This window comes from Mustela nivalis (genome assembly GCF_964662115.1).
Source record: "Mustela nivalis genome assembly, chromosome: 17".
NCBI classification, from domain to species: Eukaryota; Metazoa; Chordata; class Mammalia; order Carnivora; family Mustelidae; genus Mustela; species Mustela nivalis.
Genome location: NC_139036.1, coordinates 54,201,609 through 54,217,147, shown reverse-complemented (window position 1 = coordinate 54,217,147; position 15,539 = coordinate 54,201,609). Strand labels below are relative to the sequence as shown.

At 47.7% G+C, this 15,539-nt stretch overlaps 1 long non-coding RNA gene across 1 annotated transcript; it reads left to right on the top strand.

Moving 5' to 3' along the window:
- Positions 1-3,169: 3,169 nt before the first annotated feature.
- On the top strand, positions 3,170-13,582 carry LOC309852168. The gene is made up of 3 exons (XR_014305120.1): positions 3,170-3,350; positions 12,047-12,143; positions 13,381-13,582. It is a non-coding gene; the product is annotated as an uncharacterized lncRNA (long non-coding RNA).
- The last annotated feature ends 1,957 nt before the right edge of the window (positions 13,583-15,539 follow it).

Below are 15,539 nucleotides of genomic sequence, written 5' to 3'. Positions count from 1 at the left end.
ATTACAAGTGTAAGCACATAAATGAATGAAGCTGGCCAACAAAGTACTGACCTAACTCACTTCGGAAATGAGTGGAGGTTGTAAGACTACAGGCATATGAGTTAGGAACTCTGAAGCCAGGCGCCTGGGTGGCTCAGTCGATTAAGCGTCTGCCTTCAGCTCTGTTCATGATCCCAGGGTCCTGGGATCGAATTCGGCATCGCCCTCCCTGCTGAGCAGGGAGCCTGTTTCTCCCTCTTCATCTGCCCCTCCCCCTGCTCATGTACTATTTCTCTCAAATAAATAAATAAATAAAATCTTTATTTAAAAAAGGAATTCTGAACCCATTAGGCATGAATGCCAGAGTTGGACAATTAAGTTGATGGAGGGGGATGGTGGGATCTGGTTTCTTATATTGGAGTGGGAGATTATAAATAAATAAGGACAGGAGGCCAGACGTATCCGTATGGTAATGCATTAGAGACATTCCTGTGAACTCATACTTAGCTTAACATAGATACAGATGATACCATAGAGAAATATTTAAAGATATGTGTGCACGCACAGGTCGGTGTCCATCCTTATGTCTCCTTGTTCCATCAGCTGGGAGAACCTAAAAGTCATGACACCTCGGGAGCAATGAGCATTCTCTGTGCCCTTGATCGTCTCCAGTGAAAAAGCACCAGGGATCTTTGGAGAAATGGCTGATTCTATAGGGACAGGAAATACACAAAATGACCCTGGAACATCCTGTAGCACCAGAATGTAAGATAGTGTTCAAAAAATAAAGCAACAGCAACAAAACACACACCCCACAATGATGGGAGTCCATCACAATATTCCAGGAATCCCCTGAAAGCTGGCTGAGGAAGAAAATTAAGTAATATGATATTTATCCCGAAGAATAAAATAAATACTTATGAGTTCCTAATGACGTTACTGAGCAATTGAATGAATGAATGGAGAACAGGCAGATCTCCTGGGCAGAATTCCAAATAACTAATGTAGCTATTGCCATCTTAGGTGACGGCTGTGCCCAGGGACCTTCTTCCCGAGAGGACAGTGCCGACGAGGGCGCGAAAGAGCAGCTTCTCAGTGAACAAACCCGGCAAACCTTCCCCCAGTCAAGTGACCCAGAGAACACCCACAGCAATTAATTGTCTTGTGGGTCGCATGCGCCCTGGAAATGAGCTGATGAGAACGTCATGTCACACCTACGTGCTTCCTCTCCGAAACACATGATCCCAGGCTAATCAAAAAAAAAAAAAAAAAAAAAAAAAAAGGTCAGACAGATCCCCAGCTGGGGCATCTGGCAAAATGCTGGACAGTGTCCTTAAAACTGTCAAGGTTACTGGGGCAGCTGGATGGCTGAGTTGGTTTAGCGCCCGATTCTTGATCTTGGCTCAGGTCTTGATCTCAGGGTCTAGAGTCAGAGCCCTGCCTTGGGCTCCATCCTGGGACTGGAACCTACTTTAAAAACAAACAAACAGGGGCGCCTGGGTGGCTCAGTGGGTTAAAGCCTCTGCCCTCAGCTCAGGTCATGATCTCAGGGTCCTGGGACGGACCCCGGCATTGGGCTCTCTGCTCGGCGGGGACCCTGCTTCCCCCTCTCTCTCTCTGCCTGCCTCTCTGCCTGCTTGTGATCTCTGTCCCTGTCAAATAAATAAATAAAACATTTAAAAAATAAAAACAAACAAAACTGTCAAGGTCACCAAAATGGGGAAATTTAATCTGAGAAATTATCCCAGCCAAGAGGAGACTAAGGAGACGTGGTGACTACATTTAATGTGAGCTCCTAGACAGTGTCCTGGACCACAAAAAAAGGACATTAGGGGAAACTGAGGAGATTTGAAGTATGGCCATAAGTCAATAATAATCGATCGATACTTGTTCATTAATTATGACAAATACTACTGTGAGATGTTAATTATAGGGGAATTACTGGGTGTAGGATACATAAGGTAAATTTCTGAGCTAGGTTCTCAATAACTCTGAAGGTTGAAAATGATTTCCAAATTAAAAGTTTCCTTAAAAAAAAAAAAAAAAAAGACATACAAGGGTCAGGCTGGGTAACGTTCACAGGTTGTCATTGGTTGACTCCTGCCCTCGAAAAATGTCTTCCAACCTGGCAACTCAATAGAATCACTAGAGGAACTTTTTAAGAACTTTATTTTTTTTAAAATGGGTAATTTAGATATTTCAGAAATTAAGACAGATACCAAGTCTCCCTCCGACCCTCGTCCCTATCTGTCACCCTCTGCTCCCCGCAGTCCTTATTCTCATTGTTTTCTTGTGGATCCGTCCCATTTCCCTTTATAGGAAAGCATAGTCTTGATTTTTTTTTTCCCTTCCCATAGTAGCTACTCTGCCTGTTGGTTTTTTTTTTTTTTCTTTATATATCCCTGAGATCTTTCAGGATCAGTGCAATCAGAGCTCCTTCTCATCCTTTTTGAATGGGTGCCTCTTATTCTAGGTTGAGGTTGGACCAGACTTTATTCAATGCACCTCTTCTCGATAAACATTTGGCTTGTCTCCAATCTTGGCTATTACGAATTACGCGGGTGTGAATGATCTTATAGGGATGGAGGTATAAGCTTGTGGAGGGATTGCTTGGATGCCTACATCCCATTTCAAACCAATTAAATCAGAAGTTCTGGGGACAGGTCCTAGCCATCCTCATTTTTACAAAGTCCTTGGGTCATCCTAATGTGGACCCCAGAACGAGCAGCCTCGTGGCTGATCAAACACACCGTGTAAAGTAAGAGGGCCGTAGGGATACTTTTGGCGGATTTTCCAAGTGGGGCAGTGGTTCTCAAGCCTGGCTACACATCAGAGTCGCTGAAGAGCTATTTCAAAATACCCACGTATGAGGCTTACTCCAGGAAAAAGAAGTGAATCATAATCAATGGGGGTAGGGCCCTAGCACGACTTTGCAAAGCTTCCTCTGGGATTCTAACGCGTGGTCCGACTTAAAACCTTCCACGCTGGGGGAAATGCACCTTGTTAAGGGAAAGGAAAGAAGTTGTTTACACGGTCAGACCCCTACCTACCCATGCTTCTTTGCTGAGCTGTTCCGTTCACCTTTTCGGTGCTCTCGGTTCCCCTCCCTGACCTCGTCTCGGAAAGCAATTTGGGGGTAGATCTAGAACAGAACAGAGGATGCATGGCACGTCATGGTGAGTGCCCCCGGTGGCAAGGGTAGGCTGGTGGACTTGTGCAGCCCACAGGGAGCAGGAACATGAAGGGGACGCCTGCTGCCGGAGAGCCCGCATCACTGCCCATCCGTGAGCGTCCAGATTAATATTTTGCCAGCCCTGATGAACTTCTGTTTCCTTCCGGCAGCCTCTCTTTCCCATCGGCAGAACTATGGGGTGAGTGAGGAGGACACGGGGGCATACACAGAAGCCTCTTTCCTCCTCTTGACTCAGTTTCCGAGAGTTGGCTTGAAATCCAAGATCTGACGTGCTTTGGTGCATTGCTTCCTCATTGTGTCATGGGGAGGGAGGTATTTTCGAAAGAGAAACAAAGAATTATCCCTTGATAATTGATTTGTGGTGAGTGCTTACTCACAGAACCCTTGCCCCAAATGCATGCTATTTTATCATCCCCATTTCATAGTGGGAAACTGAGGCCCGGGGAGGTTAAGAAATTTGTTCCAAGTCTAGGCAGTTTCAAAGCTAATGGATCTCAAAACCAGGGGGACACAGCTCTCAAACCCCAGTTGCCTGCTATACCATCTTCTTCCCATAGGAGCTGAGAAATTTTCCCTCATTTCTGTGAGCTACCTAAAGCCTACGGTGTACCCTGACAGTTGCCGTCTTTGATGAAACCCAAAATGTTGTTGGCCTGCTCCTTGGGGAGAAATAAAAGGAGGCTTTTACATGATCTGCCTTTATTTCCAGATGAACTTTCTACACGAGGCAACAAGGACTGCTTTCCATTTCCAATAAAATCATAGGAATTTTTCATGGCGCGGCACCCAAATGTTCTTTGTTAAAGTCCTCCTACAATCCCGTAAATGGCACCTGCTACGACACTGTTATACTTACTTTTACAACTGCCAGGTGCATGGAAGTGTCACCCTCTTTCTCTCCTTTAATCCTACCTCCACTCTATTCAATAAGCAAACTGGGCTCCAAGACCTTCAATAACTTGTCCTCATCACATTGCTAGGAAGTGGTGGATGGCCAGGTTCAAATTCAAGTCTCGCTTGACACCCATGCCTATGCCCAGCCTGTCCCAGCATGTTTTCTAGCCAAATGTGCTTTCCAACCCTGGTGCATCTTTCTACCTTCCTCTTACTACCCCCTAAAGACATTCAGACATTTTGAGCCCCTCTTTCTTCCCCTACTCAAGCCAGAGAGCTTTAAGACACGCCAGAAGGATTGATAGGCAGCGAAGCACGGTTTCCCCCCACCAGGGCCAGAAGAATTCCAGACATTAGAATCCAGACAAGGAGCTGGAGTGAGAACCCAAGGGTTAATATTGCTATAGTGGGAAAGTTATCTGCTTTGTTGTACAACACAGCTTCCCAGCACTACAGAAGGGGCTATTAGCATGCAAATGTACTTTGCCTCTTGCTTTTTAATGTTTTACTTCTCTTAATTGCTGAAACCGGTTGTAATTTTTGAGCACTGCTGGCTTCAGGGAAGTAGTTTCCTCTAAAGGGATCTATCATTGCACCTGGAAAGATTTTTGAATTCTAATTTTATTAACCATTTGGGGGAAGCATTTTCTCTTTTTACCCAAAGGGTGTGTGTGGGGGGGGAGATGTCCAGGTTGCAGTTAGAAACCTTGTTTCAACTTAGTTTGGTTTAATGCTTAGCTCTCCCTGAATTCCTTGGTTTCGAGTTTGACATTCCGAATTGGAGACCAGAAATCCCATCTGATAGTTGAAGAAGATTAAGAGGGAGCTTATGAAAGATTCCACGTATCAGATCCCTGGTAGTGAATTTGCAATGAGGAATTTTTTTGGAATGTTACCTGGATTGTTACCATGTAATCGATTCTCTCATTCAGAGGTATTCTAGAGGAGAACGTTACTTCTATGGCGCTCTGTGATGCCTAAACTCCTTCCCATGAGGGAGAAAGGACTGGGGAGCCTCTGTCATGGTTAAGACACCTATTAGCCTGCGCAAGACATTCTCGACCAGTGGGAGGAATAACTGCCTCTCCCTCCCCATCCACACATGCATCCCAACGCAATTTTTTGGAGACACTGAAACCAGGCGTGGGCTCCAGAAAGCAAGTCACTCTTGCTGGCCCTCCGTGGGTGACATTGTTGGTCAAGCCATTTTGCATCCCAGGAGTACGTTCCTAAGCAACTCTTGGAGACCATTAGCCTCACCTGGTGCTTCTTTCTGGTTGGAAAGTGGTCTTATGGAGCCTGAACCCTGGCAGAGGCCATCACTCCCTGCAGACCCAGGACCACTGCATGCAGAGGTGGGTGCTGGAGAGAAGGTGGGAGCAGTGCAGGGACATCCTATGTCAGGAAGGAAGCCGCCGCCACTCTGCCCCACTCGGTGCTGAAGGTCGGTATTAAAATTCTACCTCTGCGGAGTGTGGGCAGCCACACGGACACCTTCTGGCTGTGTCTTAGACACACAGACATCTTCTGGCTGTGTCCTAAAGGGAAAGCTTCTTAGGGTCTTTCTCTGGCAGCTCTTCATTCACGGCTTTCTTGCTTATTTAGCTTGCGATTGGGTTCTGAGTTTCTGGGAATCCCAAGCGCAATGAGAAATGCTGCAGAGCCACGGTCTCCTGCCTCGTTGAACCAAAGGGCCGTAGGGCCAGCCCGCAAGGGGTTCATTTTCTTGTCTTCCCATGCACACTTCTCCGCATCCCTGTGAAGCCCTTCCTGCCCGGTGTGTTAATGAGTGCACAGAAAAGAAAACCGCAACAGAAAATAGATTGCGAGCTTACTCGTTGATTTATTGGTGGGCACATTTTCAGGGCTGGGGGATGGTAATGTCTGAATGGGCTGAAAAGTGAAAGAGCTGAGTTCTGGACGGAGCTCTGGGAGAAACCAAAAAGGAGACCGGAGGAGGGTGCTCCCAGGGCAAGGAGGTTGGAACCGCATAAGGGAGTCAAGTGACCTTAGTCCACTGTATCAACAGCCGCCTTTTTGTGTGTCTTTTAGTGGTGGTTGGGAGTGGGGTGATGGTGGGAGGCGAAAGAGGCCCCCTTTCTTTGCACCCAGTTTGTACCAGGCACTGGTGGGAAGTTTTATCTTCATTTTGCATTCAAAAGACACGGGTTCAAAGAGTCACCGGGTTGTTCCAGGCTACAAGACACGGAGAAAGCGGCAGAACCAGGGCTCACCTCCAGTCTCCCCAATTCACAAACTTCCCCCTCCACCGTGTGCCCCAGACACGCGTGGAATCTTCCATGTATCTTGGCTCAGAGTAAAAGTCCTGGCGGGGAGGGCTCCCTAGAAGGTGGACTTAGTCCCCAGTGGCCTCGCTCTGTCCCCAGCCACCCACCAGCGCTTCCCCTCCCCACCAATTTCACCTTGTTTCCTTTGGAGGAAACATGACTTTTCCCATTGATGGAACTCAGGGGCCAACAATACAGCCGCCTCAAGCACACTCCACCCTCTTCCCCAGACCAAGCTCCTATCCCCCACCCCACCTGCCCCGACCTTCCTTTGCAGGGGAACTTTCTGCATGACAATGTCTGGTCCCTGCCTCCCGGAGCTGCCCTTTTGCTATTAGCACCTAATGAAAATGTAACCGTATTTAACCCCCCACAGTCCCAGATTCGCAGGAGAGAGCCCAAGTGGGTTTAATTCCTTTGTATGATAAGCATTCCGCTCTCCATTTGGACGGTCCAGCCCCTTCTCCCTGGAGAGGACGCAGGGCTGTGTAGGGCTCGAGCTCGGACCTCTCAGCTGTCCGGGCACAATGGGGAAAGTATCTTTTGTGGCATTAACGGCTTTGGGGAGGGGAGAGGGGAGGGTGCGGGCTGGTGGGGAGGGGGGCCGCTGAAGAGGAGGAGAACAATGTGTGAGAAGCTGAGGCTGTGGGTTTCCCACACGGACCAATATGTCCCCCCCACCCCCCTCTGGGAGAGACAGATCTGCAGCGACCAGCCCACAGCTGATCCCGCCTTGATTGGCTTTTTTTCCCATTGTGCTCTCAAGGGACGAAAATCCTTTTGTGGCGTGAAAGGAGAGGCGTTCCTGCCGTCCCCTCCCTCGAACTGATTGGCTATGTCGCACGATGGCCAAATCCACCCGGATTAATGTGTGGCCGACCCGGCCCCGAGTGAGGACGTCGGAGTCCGCCCCTCTGGGCCAGCGTGTCTGCTGCCCTGGGAGCAGGGGAGGGGGACCCCGAGGGGCAGGCCACCACCTTCTTCATGTTTATTATTCTCCCCACCCCCGAGCCCTGGGGGGATGTTTATTCACGGGCCACATCTGCTGGCTGGCAGGCGACATGCCTCTTGTTAGAATTGCCCGGAGTCCCCAAGGAGCCAGAAAGTGGGGCACATTCCTTAGGACGTGCCTTTTGGCTTAGCTCCCATCATTCTTGGGCTTCTGAACCCACCTGTCATCTTAGCCCTCGGCACCGCCCAGCGCCCGGCCTTTACCTGCCCCGAACTTCTCACCTGGAGATTCTGGGCTCTCTTGGCTGCCTCCTGGTCCCCGGGCTGGGCTGGAAGGATGTCACCTTCCTTCTCTGCCCTTGGCCCCTTCGTTGCTTCTACCTGAATCACACGCCTCCCTGTGGTTTCTTCTATACATCAATCCCAGGCCTTTAAGAACCAGCTCAGGTTTTTGTCGCTCTGACTCTCCTAATCTGGAGAACATATTTTAAAAAATAATATATATATATAATATACATGTATATAATACATATATACAATACATATATATAATATATATGTATAATATATATATATGTATATATATAATTATTTTTCCTCTTTTCAACCTCTTCCATTGTGTGTACCCTTCTCTACCATAAGTGATCATGATTCCTCTCAGAGCCTACAGTGTCCCAAAGGACTGGCTTCGTCTCTGGGTTACCTTTGTCACCTTGCCTGCCCCCACCTAGTGCTGACTCATAATGTGCGTCCAATCCATCGGAGGTGTTACTTGGCCCCTGCTGGGAGGGTGAAATGAGCGGGACCCCAAGTCTGGGACCTCTCTTTCAGACCTGTCATGGGCACTGGGACTAGTCTATGGAGTATGCAATCGCCTTTGCTCCCTATTTGTGACATGACACAAGTTTGCTTCAACAGAGCTTTCCGGTTGTCTGTCCTGTACGTGGTTTTAGCGGTAGTGGGTGTTGGTGCTTGACATTTCCAAAGATGAGAGGGAAAGGGAAGATGGAATAGGGAGGCCTCAACACCAAGAGGGTGGACAGACTCGTGCCTCGATCTGAGGGGACCGGACACTGCGTCGAGCCACTCCCAGCTCTGCCGGTCTGTAGGACCGAGCCAATAAGTACTCTTGTGTCGCCAGCTGGGAATGTCCTTGCTATTTCTGATGACGGTCAGTACCGGGTTTGGGAAATGGGACACCCTCCAACATACTTAGGAATATGGGCAAAGAAGGAAAAATAGAGAGAAAAAAAAGAGAGGGAAATTGTAGCGTTTTCAGGGACAAGCCCTGTCAAGTCATTGCAGGTTTCCAGAGAAGGAGTAGTAGCAGACCGGGTTGAGTTGGAGTGACACAGTTTTAGCAGTGTTATTGTCAAGGATTCCCATGAGGTAGTGGGTAGTTCCAGATGCGAGTGGGGAGTAGTCAGTGAGACCCTGGCAAGGGCAGGGTGCGGCTTCGGTGGGGGGCGGCCGACTTAAGGATGGATGGTAAGTAGGACATCTTTCATGCACGCAGTTGAGGGACTAGAAGAAACCAGAGACGTGGACGGCGACTGGCCCGGGGATGATTTTACCTCTAAGCGCTGCTTCAATACTGCCGTACTCTAGTGGCCATTTACACATTCGCCTGAGCTGAGCTGATCTAATCGCCATTCTTTGCGATCTTAGCTGCCATCACCGGCCCTACGTAATGGAACTGGATTACCAGGAACAGGTGTGGGAAGGGTGGAAAAAAGTCCAAGAAAACCCTAAGATCCTCCAAGAAGGGATCCCAGGAGGGAGGAAAAAAAAAATGCAGAATGGGAGGGGTACAGCTTGGGAGCAAACTCTACCCGCTTGAGGGAAAAAAAAAAAACTTGCCGGAGAGCTTTCCTGTCCTGGTAATATGACTTTCCCCCTGCTCTGTTCCCGGAACCCTGCCTGTAACAGTGATGGCTGCAGATTGCTCTCTTAAAGGTTAAATAAGGGGACCTCAGAACGAAAAGCACCGTTCAAAAGGAAAGAACAAAACACAACAAAAAAAGCCACGTGAGTTCTTAGTTCCAATTAAGCTGGACAAAATACTATTTGGAATACAATCCATTAGCAAAGTGGGATCAGGGCCTTAGACTGGGCCCCGGGGCTGAAGTCAGTCAGGGGCCACGGAGAAGGCAGCTCGGCTTCTGAGCGGGTCTGGTCTTCCTCTGCTGAATGCAGAACCCCAGGGCTTACATGGGCCATGCAGCCCACTGTGATTGCCAAGGGGGACTTGCAGCCGTGATCTGGGGGGTGTCAGATAAAATGCAAGTCAGCGTCCCCGGCCAAGACCTGCCTCTTCAGAATCTGGAAGGGAGAGGGTCCTGGGAATCTGCATGTCAACAAGTACCAGGTGATCCTCACGCACACACGTTTGAGAACTTTCGGGTTGGGTAGAGCTCAGTCCAAACCATCCACCTGCTGTACCCATCGCCCCCCTGAAAAGATGCTGAGCTGCAGGGAAACTGGCCAGTGAGCTCCGAGTTAAGCAGCTGTAGGGGTGACGAACCCTTGAAATAGAAAAAAAAAAAATCCTACTTTCAATTCAGTTAAGGAACTCAAAGGAACTGTTTTTTAACAGAAAAACATTCGTGTTCAAACATGGAGATTCATCTTCCAAGGCATAGATAGCTTTGTAAAAGTGATGACATAATGGACATTTTGAGAAATGTTTCTTTTTAATGAAAAATTATTTGTTTCTGGAATGGAAGTCCCTGGCTGCCGTCGAAGTGTTCAGTGCCTCTCTCGAAGCAGGCTTATGCAGACTTCCATGCTTCTGTTATCTGCTTACCTGCATCCGTCTGTAAATAAGGCACTTATTCATAGCTTTCTAAGAACTTTTTCAGAGAGGGAATTTTGAAAAAATTGGGCATTACTCTGGATGTTTATGGCTCTGTTTCAAACTGAGTTGAATTGGGCTTAGAATGGTTGGGGAGGAGATAGTCTAGGGGATATGTTAGGAAAAAAATCTCAGATGGGTTTTGGTTTATCAAAAGGAGGCATTGAAATTGGTATTATTTCTCAATTTAACTAGCTAGCCATTTATACTTAAAAATAGATTTTTAAAATAAGAAGAAATAGGCACGTCTGGTGGCTCAGTCAGTTAAGCAGCCGACTCTGGATCTCAGGACAGGTCTTGATCTTGGGGTCTTGAGTTCAAGCCCCACGTATTTAAAAAACAAGTAAATAAAATAAGAGGAAACAATCTTAGTTCTGTTCCTAGTTTTTTTTTTTTTTTTTTAAGATTTTATTTATTTATTTGACAGACAGAGATCACAAGTAGGCAGAGAAGCAGGCGGGTGGCGGGAGGGGGAGGGGAGGAAGCAGGCTCCCTGCTGAGCAGAGAGCTGGATGCGGGGCTCAATCCCTGGACTCTGGGATCATGACCTGAGCCAAAGGCAGAGGCTTTAACCCACTGAGGCACCCAGGCGCCCCTCTGTTCCTAGTTTTAAGAACATCTGCATACCTGTTGTAAAGGTCCAGTTGGAGCTGACTTAGTGATGTCATAATGAGTTACTTCTCAGTAAGGCGCATGGTCAGGAACAACCACCCACGACCGAATTTATAACCCAAAGTCAGAAACCCCAGTTTTCAAAAGCGAGCATTGTAATGAAGCAGTTTCCTATAACCTTCTTTGTCTCAATGGTTCAGAAGGATTGTATGGGACACAAGTACCATAAACGTTTTTGTAAAATCTGTATATTTTCCTAGGTATTATTTTATGTTTGCCACAGTTAAACACACGGTTCTTTGCTTTTCTATTGAAATATCAAAATATACCTATTGAAAAGTGCTCAAATTACAAAGGGGAGCAGCTTGGTGAATTTCATGAAAGGAACACACCTTCGTAACCAGCACTCAGATTAAGAAATAGAACTTCAGAAACCCCTTCATGCTTCCTTCCCGGGACTCCTCACCCCCCTTCCCATGGAAGCAGCCCCTGACTTGACTTTTAACACTATCAATTTGTATTGCTTATTTGAGAAACTGATATAAATGAAATCACACAATACATGTGGTTTCGTGTCAGGCTTCTTGTCATCCAGCCTGACTGCTGGATAAAGTCAGAGACTGTTTATTCTCATTGTGGTAAAATATTCCATTGTGTGAAAATACCACAATTTATTTTTCCATTCTGCTGTGGATGGACATTTGGCCAGGTTCCAGCTTGGGCGATTGTAACTAGAACATGCTTAGCGCGTAAGGAGTCAAAAGCAGGTCAACAAAGCTTGCAAGATGAGTCCGTTTTTTAATTGATAAAATCCTATCTGATTTTTTAAAATATGATGCTTTAAAATAAGGGAGGGTGGGGCACCTGGGTGGCTCAATGGGTTAAGCCTCAGCCTTCAGCTCCGGTCTTGATCTCAGGGTCCTGGGGTCGAGTCCCACCCACATCGGGCTCTCTGCTCAGCAGGGTGCCTGCTTCCTCCTCTCTCTCTGCCTACCTCTCTGCCTCCTTGTGATCTATCAAATAAATAAATAACATCTTTAAAAAAAAAAAAAGTTGTTGGGGCACCTGGGTGGCTCAGTGGGTTAAGCCTCTGCCTTCGGCTCAGATCATGATCCCGGGGTCCTGGGATCGAGTCCTGCATCGGGCTCTCTGCTCAGCGGGGAGCCTGCTTCCCTTCCTCTCTCTCTGCGCCTGCCTCTTGGCCTACTTGTGATCTCTGTCTGTCAAATAAATTAAAAAAAAAAAAAAAGTTGTAAACGTGTCATTGTGTTACAGGTTGCATCTCCAGAGGCCATAATCTGAAACAGGCAAAATGGTAGCAGGATGCAGACGACACGGAAGTACCGAGCCCCCACGGGATGATGACATAACGGTAACTTAGTGCAATGCTCACAATTTGCGTGGGTCAAGTTTTATGTAGAGCTAGTAACATACTTTTTGTAGGACCGTTGCCTCTAGAGGATTTTATTTGCCCTTAGCCTGGTTTGCCCAGGGAGCCCGGTGCTGCTGGGCTTCACGAGAGGCGTGTGCTGGGCTGTCTGTCCCTCCCTCCGGTTCCCACCTCTCAGGAGCCGGCGCTCTCTCATTTCTGCTCTGCTGACAGATGGGCTTCACGAGCCCCTCCGCAAAGTTGCGTTCCTGAGCGTACTTGTTTCGGCTGTGCCTTGACGTTGACCATGGTTGGCCCCGTGCTGACCCCGGCTAGACTCCACTCTCTCACCTCTTTACTCAAGTCTACCCTTTACCTGGATCCACTTCTTGCTCTCTGTGTCCTGCTCCCCAAGCCCCCAGGGTGCAACCTGCCTGGTCCAGCGCCTCTTGTGTTCTCTTGGTGAACTGGATGGGTTGCCCATGAGTCAGGGGATGCAATCAACTATTATTTGGGTGGTGGGTCCAGATGACCTTCCTGCGTACCAGGCGGGGTGGAATTGGCGAAGAGATCCCTGCCAACCTGGGCGTTCTGGGAACCCGAGAATGATGGCGCCGTCCATTTCTGGTCCTTTGGGGACGCTCTGCTCACTGGCTAGAGAGAGCTTCGTTGTCATTCACCATTATGATCATTGGTAATTTTGATACGGAAGTTCCACGATTCACTTACCAATTTTACGTGTGTATCTAAACGTGCCATTTCCTTTCAGGCCGGAAACAAAAGGCACTGCTCAAGCCCACGCAAGGGGTAGGAAGTGCCCATGGGGGGCAGTAAGTCTGGATGTCCGGAGGAGTCTCCACTGAGCCCTGATAAGACTGGAGCCCAGGAGATGATCTCAGGTCCCCGGGCCCGCCAGGCGCCCAGCTCTAAAATAATGACACTGTCTAAAGAGCAGCAAACACGTTCCTGACTCTAACCGAACTGTGTGCGTCTGTTTTTTATGGAGAAGATACTCTGTGATTTAGAAACACTGGTTCTTAACATTATTTTTAAGTGTATGTACGCATTCACGTGTATATGAACATATATGATATACACATGTACATAATTAAACAGGGTGGAAAAGACACAGATGCACGTATGCATACACAGATACATATACATACGTGTGTGTATATATGCGTACATATAATTTTATTTAATTAATTTATTTTTTAAAGATTTTATTTATTCATTTCAGAGAACGAGAGCACGGGCGGAGAGAGAGGGAGAAGCAGACTCCTCACTGAGTAGGGAGCCCAATACGGGACTCGATCTCAGGACCAAGATCCTGACCTGAGCCGAAGGCAGAAGCTTAACCGACTGAGCTACCCGGGCACCCCATATCTGTGTTTTCTTCAACTTCTTTTATCAATGTGTTATAATATTCAGTGTACAAATCTTTCATCTGCTGGGTTAAATCATAGAAATTATTTTTGTTATATTAATATATATTTTAGAAATACAGATCAATATATCAACATACTAATTAATAATAGATAAGTATATCGATATAAAATACATCACTATAATTTTTATGGTAATATTTAATGCTCATTATATTAATATGTAATTTTGTACAAAAGCAAAGTGCCAGCATGATTTACCAGCATGATTTACCATCTCTCTTACTCTTGGGAGGAGGGGCACCTCTGTAGTGCTCAAACGTCAGGATTCTGGGAGATGGACCCATTAGCCGCCATGACATTACAGCAGGAACAAGGCATTCTTCTCTACTTTGTTGTTGTTGTTTTTTAAAGATTTTATTTATTTATTTGACAGACAGAGATCACAAGTAGGCAGAGAGGCAGGCAGAGAGAAAGAGGAGGAAGCAGGCTTCCCGCTGAGCAGAGAGCCCGACGCGGGGCTCGATCCCAAGACTCTGGGATCATGACCTGAGCCGAAGGCAGAGGCTTTAACCCACTGAGCCACCCAGGCGCCCCTGTTTTTGTTTTTGTTTTTTTTTTTTTTAAAGATTTTATTCATGTACCTGACAGAGACCACAAGTAGGCAGAGAGGCAGGCAGAGAGAGAGGCGGGGGGAAGCAGGCTTCCTGCTGAGCAGAGAGCCCAATGCGGGGCTCAATCCTAGGATCCTGAGATCATGACCTGAGCCGAAGGCAGAGGCTTAAACCGCGGAGCCGCCCAGGCGCCCCTCCTCTCTACTTTGTATCCTCAGTGTCTGTCCGAGTGCTTGGAGCAAACCAGAGTTCCAAAAACGTTTGCTAAGTCAACTTTCTTATTTAATTAGCTTTCATATACAAATAACGGTGGGGTGGGTTTATATTTTAAATTGTCACCCATCGTCTGTGCCTTGCCATCGATGCATAAAGGAAGTGTTTGGAGAGCAGGCTTCCTGTCAGAAAGAGGGAGGGGACGTGAAGTCACGGGCTTCTGGGAAATGGGGGGCGAGAGCGAGTACCGACCACGAAGGCAGTCACACCAAGGACAAGTGCGGTGTGTTTCATAGTTTGTATCTGGACTGCCCCAGCCCCCAGGGCCTCTCCCAGGGGGGCTAAGCCCGTGCCCCCCAGGTAATCCTTTCCTGGGTCTTTGTCCATTTCCTATTTCCCCTGAATTAATAGATATTTCCTGCTTTCCCTTATTGGCTTTAATGGCATAATTAAGACACACTTTTCAGCCACGCGTTCTTATCTGTGACACAGTGGTCATCCTGTGCCACAGGTCTTATCCCCCTGCACCCTGGTGTGGGTCCGCTGGCCTTCCTTGAACCTGTTCCTTATCTCCCCCACAATATGACCGTTTATGCAGTCTTTCTTCATGCCAGGCTCTGACCATGTGTCTGATTTCATCTTCTTCCCATGAGAGCTTTGTGAAAAGAGTAGGTACCTGGTTTTTGTTTTTCAAGATTTTATTTATTTATTTTGGAGAGAGAGAGCACACATGAGTGGGGTGGGGGAGGGGCAGAGGGAGAACAGACTCCCTGCTGAGCAGAGAGCCCCATGTGGGGCTGGATCCCAGGACCTGGAGATTATGACCTGAACCGAAGGCAGATGCTTCCCTGACTGATCCATCCAGGTGCCCAAGCCTACGTACTTGTTTTCTGAATGTTACAGGTGAGGAAACTGAGCTTCCAATCCAGTAAGTGGCCGAGCTTGAATTCAGATTCTCTGTTGTCTGATGGTGAAGTCCCGGCTCTTCCAACGACACGGCGCACCGTCTTGGCCTGTGACTGCTTGAACTCCACGACCTCCACTAACACCATGAAGTGGCATCTTCAACAATCCAGTCTTACTCAGACCTGCCACCCATTCTTCTTTCCAGGCTTGACACATGGTCCATCCCCAGCATCTGGTGAGGCGTGCCGCACCTCTGCTCTCCCAGTCACTGAGGCGTGTCC